Source organism: Somniosus microcephalus, chromosome 19, assembly GCF_052327205.1.
Source record: "Somniosus microcephalus isolate GS21.2 chromosome 19, FLI_Smic_1.0, whole genome shotgun sequence".
In the NCBI taxonomy this organism is placed as follows: domain Eukaryota; kingdom Metazoa; phylum Chordata; class Chondrichthyes; order Squaliformes; family Somniosidae; genus Somniosus; species Somniosus microcephalus.
Window position 1 is genome coordinate 77,788,587 of NC_141005.1, and position 6,800 is coordinate 77,795,386.

General features: G+C 50.5%; 1 long non-coding RNA gene across 1 annotated transcript; it reads right to left on the reverse strand.

The window, feature by feature from the left end:
- Positions 1–491: 491 nt before the first annotated feature.
- On the reverse strand, positions 492–4,777 carry LOC147104935 (uncharacterized). The gene is made up of 3 exons (XR_015072404.1): positions 3,442–4,777; positions 850–908; positions 492–568 (listed from the first exon to the last, which is right to left on the reverse strand). It is a non-coding gene; the product is annotated as an uncharacterized LOC147104935 (long non-coding RNA).
- Positions 4,778–6,800: the final 2,023 nt, after the last annotated feature.

The window sequence follows — 6,800 nt, forward strand, 5'->3', positions numbered from 1 at the left end:
GCAGACGGGGCCTCGGTTTTACGTCTCACCCGAAAAATGGCATCTCCGACAGTGCAGCACTCCCTCAGTACTGCACTGGAGTGTCATCCTAGATATTTGTGCTCAAGTATCTGGAGTGGGACGATGAACCCACAACCTTCTGACACAGAAGGCGAGAGTGCTACCCACTGAGCCACGGCCGACACATCTCATTTCATGAGATGAAAGGTGAGCCAGGCAGGTGGGACTGGCCTGGCCTGGCTCAACTTTCATCACATGAAATACATTTGCTCCACTGCTGTGATGGGCTTTATTTCAAACCTGGCCTGAGAACTGGAGAAATTTGCCCATTAAAAGCAGTTTGAATGAGAGTCAAATCAGCGACTTGAGCTAGAGCTCCTGAGGCACTTTCCATTCCAGAAATAAATATGTGTGCCACGGGATTGCTTTCAAATATCAGTATAATTACTGAACAATCATGCTGTGGAAAGGATATAGAAAGTTGGCTTTAAGTTCCAGATAGTAGATCTGTTGCTGGAGATTCTTTATAAACTCGGTTTCAACACCAGCCAAAGGGTTTTCAGCTGAACTACAGAAGGAAGGGAAGAAATTTGTGTAACAACTGAGTTATGCCAACACATCATTATACAAAGAACAAACAATATTATTTTCACAAATATACAGAACAGCAGTCAGAATACTCAATATCTCCCCATGAAATACAACTTATCTTTCCACCAGTAAGACAGCCTGTAGCTCCCTTGCAACATTGTCCATGGTGAGTCTGTCTCACAAATGGGTAGTCACTGAGTACTCCCACTGTAAGATAAATACATAGCAAAAACCATTATTTATTTTCTGTAATCTTACTTGAACTCTTTGGGAAAAGTGCTCATGTTGAGTAGAAATCAGCTTCTTTTCAGCTAAGCCTAAGAAAGCAAAACAGCAAAAAAAGGAAGGTTAGAAGTGGAACTGTTTGCTTATAATTCCACAGTGTTTAATTTCACACAAATCACCCATGCCAGCCTATAGCAGCACCTGGATAATATTCAGGCTTGGACTGACAAGTGGCAGGTAAAATTCCTGCCATATAAGTGCTGGGCAATGACTATCTCCAGCGAAGAAGCCCAGCCATCAACTTCTGACTTTGAACAGCACCAACATCACCAAGTCCCACGCCAACAACATCTTGGGGTTACCATCAATCAGATGCTGAACTAGACCAGCCATATCAGTGCCCCGGAAATAAGAATGTAAGAAATAGGAGCAGGAGTAGGCCATATGGCCCATCGAGCCTGCTCCGTCATTCAATCAGATCATGTCTAAAGTTCTACACCAACTCTACTTTAGTGCCAAAAAATCTATCGATCTCCGTCTTGAATATACTCATCGACTGAGCAGCCACAGCCCTCTGGGGTAGAGAATTCCAAAGATTCACAACCCTCTGAGTGAAGACATTTCTCCTCATTTCAGTCCTAAATGGCCGGCCCCTTATCCCGTGACAATGATGACCCCTAATTCTAGACTCTCCAGCCAGGGGAAACAGCCTCTCAGCATCTACCCTGTCAAACACTCTCAGAATCTTATATGCTTCAATGAGATCACCTCTCATTCTTCTATACACTAGAGAATATAGGCCGATTTTACTCAATTTCTCCTCAGAGGACAGCCTCTCATCCCAGGAATCAATCCCGTGAATCTTCGTTGCACCCCCACTAAGGCAAGTATATCCTTCCTTAGGTAAGGAGACTGAAACTGTACACAGTACTCCAGATGTGGTCTCAACAAAGCCTATATAATTGCAGCAAGTCTTCCTTACTCTTATACTCCAACCCCCTTGCAATAAAGGCTAACATACTATTTGCTTTCCTAATTGCTTGCTGTACCTGCTTTTAACTTTCTGTGATTCATGTACAAGGACACCCAAATCCCTCTGGATACCAACATTTACTCATCTCTCACCTTTTAAAAAAATATTCTGCTTTTCCATTCTTCCTACCAACGTGGATAATTTCACACTTCTCCACATTGTACTCCATCTGCCACCTTCTTCCCCAATCACTTAATCGGTCTATATCCCTTTGCAGCCTCTCTGCGTCCTCCTCACAGCTTACTTTCCTACCTAGCTTGTATCACCAGCATACTTGGATATATTACACTCGATCCCCTCATCTAAGTCATTGATATAGAGTGTAAAAAGCACTGATCCTTGCGGCACTCCACTAGTTACACCCTCCCATCCCAAAAATGATCCGGTTATTCCTACTCTCTGTTTTCTGTCTGTTAACTAATCCTCAATCCATGCTAATATATTACCCCCAATCCCATGAGCCCTAATCTTGTGTAACAACCTCTTGTGTGGCACCTTATCGAATGCAGTAATGCCAACTCCACCATCTCATAAATCATGAAACAAACTCTTAAAAGTCATGAGATTTGGTAAGAAATCATGAGTTGCTATTTTTTAAGCATAAACCAATACAGATTGACAATTTGTTTATAAACCTCATTAGTGACTTTATTTAATCTCTAACAGGTCGCAGCTCTTTACAAAAACGATATTACAGCATCTGAAAATGGTTTACAAAAAACATTAAAAAAATCATTGGACTACAAATTCATTATACCCAAGGAATGGGCGGTGTTAGGAAAAAAGATGGTGAATTAGCTCCAGGCATAAATGCTCTAGACTGCACGCAAAATTCGTCCTCACTGCTCAATAAAATGATTGGAGTCTTAAATCAAGTCTAAAATCTCAAGCTCATTGGTGTTACACTTAAAGGCTGGACCAATATCGGGTGCAGTCTAATCACAACTCATGATTGCCTCAGGCTTTTTTCACTACTTAAAGGGGAGGTTCATTAATGCTGCAGCACCTCACTCTCAGCATTGTTGGCTGTGCAGCTGCCTCAGCAACTATAAGAAGAAGGACAAGGAGAAGGAGCACTTATTTACAAATCCTCATGGCAGATTGCTGCCCCAGGGAGAGAGCCCATAGTTTTCCCATGAAGCTTTGGAGGCATTGGTTTTAGTGCTGGAGAGAAGGCGGGCAGTCCTGTACCCACCAACTGGCAGGAGGTCCTCGCCACAAGTCTGCCTCACTATGTGGAGGGAGGTGGCACACCACATCACGGACCGCCCGTCAGGAACCCCGATTGTCTGACTGCTTCCTCCCTCCCTCCTGTTCCTCGTCTTCTTCCTCCTCGCCCTCCTCCCTCTGCACACATGTTCCTGTCTTTCTCGCTGCCTACGCTCTCTCTGTCGTAGACCCCGGAGGGGCAAGGTGGCATGCCAGTACAGTCCCCATTAATCTTACCAAGTGTTGCAGTTTGAATCTTTGAATAATAAATGTAGCTACTTTGCACTTGTCACAAGACTCCTGATACAAAAGAATCTTGAAATTACTCAATGAAACTGTTTCAGTAGCTGAAACTAACAAAAAGCCACTGAAACTGCACTAACCTGACAGGTGTGAGTGATTACTGATGATCCCTTTAAATAACGTCCCTGCAGCCGGCTTCCTGGTGCTGCACGCCAGCTCTCCCGGTTGGTGTTTACTCCAGGTGGTGAGGTAAGTGGCTAAAAGCAATTTGGTAAATCGAGCGTTCAGTGAACATTGCACACTCACTAAAGACACGATCTCCCTGGCATTGAGGTCCCCGGCGATAGCTGTTACCAGCAGCGGTACGGGGGGTCCCGATTTGGCGTGTGGCGCTGGATTCACCTCGCCCTGTCGGTACTGGTCTCAACGCCGCATTAGCACCATCTACTGGCGCTAACGGGCGACACTAACTGGACGAATTTTTCCCCCCTAACCTTTATCACAACGCTGCCATGCACCTCAGTTTAAGATTATAATATCTATATATATAAAAGGATACATCTGTCTGTCTGTCTGCCTGCCTGTCTGTCTGTCTGTCTGTCCTTCGGTGTGTGTCTGTCTGGCTATACACTCTAAAGTTATAGAGCGTACCTACACGCGCATTACATCAAAAGAAAGCTTACGATTCCAAAATGGTCGTAAGCGTATTTACGTTTCGGCTGGACAAAAATTGCGCCCGCTGTATCCAAAAAACGTTCAAAATTCCGCTCATTAGCATCTCATTATCCGCTCATTAGCAATAGAGTGACGTCGAGGTCGACCAATCGTACGCCGGGTTCCTGGCGCGTGCGGGCGGGCCCTCCTACAGTCGAGTGACGGGACGATTGACCAATCCTACGCTTCGGTGACCTGACGGTCCACCAATCGGTGCGTGTGTGGGCGGGCCTTATCGTTCTGAACCGAGGTGAGTCGCCGCCATCTTGATTCCAAACTTTTCATTTCTTTTTCCCGCTTTCTGCGTGTTTCTTTTCAAATCTACATTTCCAGCAAAAAAAAAGTTGCTTTTAAAAGACAAATTGTTTTTAAAAAAAGTTAATTAATTTGTAAATCTTTTGCCTAACCTCTATAATTTTCCTACCTTTCACCGTTTTTCCAGGCCTCAAAGCCTGGACGTCTGTTGACCAGCCACGCCCGAGCTAGGCGCCTCCCGTCGCGATCGACAAAATGCCAGCGATCGCTGCCATCTTTGTGAAGGCTGGAGGGGGCGGGCCTGAGCCGAGCGTCGCCATCTTAGTAAAGGCGGGCGGGGCGGGAGTCAGCGTCCGCGTCATCTTCCGCCCGGAGCGTGACTTGAGTCTGGCCGGGCATCACGCGGTAGGTTGCGCGGCGGCGTCTCTCTGGTCTTGAAGCCGGCTTGGGCAGGGAGCGGGGCTCGGGAAGGCAGAGCTCGGGAGAGTGGGAGGGCAGGGCTCTGGAGTGCGGGAGGGCGGGGCTCGGGAGGGCGGGGCTCGGGCTGAGCCATGTCAGTGCGTGGGGCGGCACGGAGCTCCGCGGCGCCATTGGGTCTGCTAGCTCCCCCCTCCCTTTCTCCCCCCACACCCCCCTCCCCTCCCCTCTTCCTCCCCCCTCACCTCCCCCCCTCTCCCCCTCTCCCACCCCCTCTCCCCCCCTCCCCTCCCCCTCTCCCCCCACCCTCCCCACACCCCATTCTCCCCCCTCCCCTCCCTTTCCTCCCCCGCCTCCCCCTTTTCCCCCCAGTCGCTCTATCTCTTCCCCCCAGTCGCTCTCTCTCTTCCCCCCAGTCACTCTCTCTCTTCCCCCACAGTCGCTCTCTCTCTTCCCCCCAGTCGCTCTCTCTCTCTTCCCCCCGTCGCTCTCTCTCTTCCCCCCCAGTCGCTCTCTCTCTTCCCCCCAGTCGCTCTCTCTCTCTTCCCCCCCAGTCGCTCTCTCTCTCTCTTCCCCCCCAGTCGCTCTCTCTCTTCCCCCCAGTCGCTCTCTCTCTCTTCCCCCCAGTCGCGCTCTCTCTCTCTCTTCCCCCAGTCGCTCTCTCTCTCTCTTCCCCCCGTCGCTCTCTCTCTCTCTTCCCCCCCAGTCGCTCTCTCTCTCTCTTCCCCCCCAGTCGCTCTCTCTCTCTTCCCCCCAGTCGCTCGCTCTCTCTCTTCCCTCCCAGTCGCTCGCTCTCTCTCTCTCTTCCCCCCCAGTCGCTCGCTCTCTCTCTCTCTTCCCCCCATCGCTCTCTCTCTCTCTTCCCTCCAGTCGCTCTCTCTCTCTCTTCCCCCCAGTCGCTCTCTCTCTCTGCCCCCAGTCGCTCTCTCTCTCTCTTCCCCCCCAGTCGCTCGCTCTATCTCTTCCCCCCCTTTTGCTCTCTCTCTTCCCCCCCCAGTCGCTCTCTCTCTTCCCCCCCCCAGTCGCTCTCTCTCTTCCCCCCCAGTCGCTCTCTCTCTCTTCCAACAACAACATGCCCTCGAAAAAGCCTCGGCACCGCCGGGCACTCCCGCTACTCTATATATATAAAAGGATACATCTGTCTGTCTCTCTGTCTGTCCTTCGGTGTGCGTCTGTCCGGCTATACACTCTAAAGTTATAGAGCGTACCTACATGTGCGTTACATCAAAAGAAAGCTTACGATTCCAAAGCGATCGTAAGCGTATTTACGTTTCGGCTGGACAAAAATTGCACCCGCGGTATCCAAAGAAGTTCAAAATTCCGCTCATTAGCATCTCATTATCCGCTCATTAGCAATAGAGTGACGTCGAGGTCGACCAATCATACGCCGGGTTCCTGGCGCGTGCGGGCGGGCCCTCCTACAGTCGAGTGACGGGACGATTGACCAATCCTACGCTTCGGTGACCTGACGGTCCACCAATCGGTGCGTGTGTGGGCGGGCCTTATCGTTCTGAACCGAGGTGAGTCGCCGCCATCTTGATTCCAAACTTTTCATTTCTTTTTCCCGCTTTCTGCGTGTTTCTTTTCAAATCTACATTTCCAGCAAAAAAAAAGTTGCTTTTAAAAGACAAAGGCCTAGAAATTGAGTTTGCGCTGCGCCAGGGCTTTAGCGCCGGAAGTTAGCGCCGGCGCTAAAGCCCTTTGCGCGCGCCAAAAATTCAGTAGCGCCGCGCCCAAACGGCTGCCGGCGCTACTGAAGGGTTTTAGCGCCTGAAAACTGGTGCAACGCGCCGCATTGCGGCGCCCGCTGCGGTGCGGCAGGCTCGGGAAGTGCAGGCCTCCTCCTTCCGTTAAGGAGGAGCTGCCTGCACCCGGCCGCGGCCCGCGCAAATCTCATCAAAAATGAGCCCGGCACCTCGGACAAGTGCCGGGCTTGCATCTGTTCCGGGGGGGCAGGGAGAAGTCCGGGGAGGGAGCTGCGGGCAGGCGGCCGGCGGGAAAGCGGCCGGCCGCCGCGCCTCCTTAAAGCGCCGGCGCAGACTCCGGCAACACTCGTTTGCCGGAGTCTTAGTTGCGGCTGCCACTGGCGAGGCGGCCGCAACTGAATTTCGGC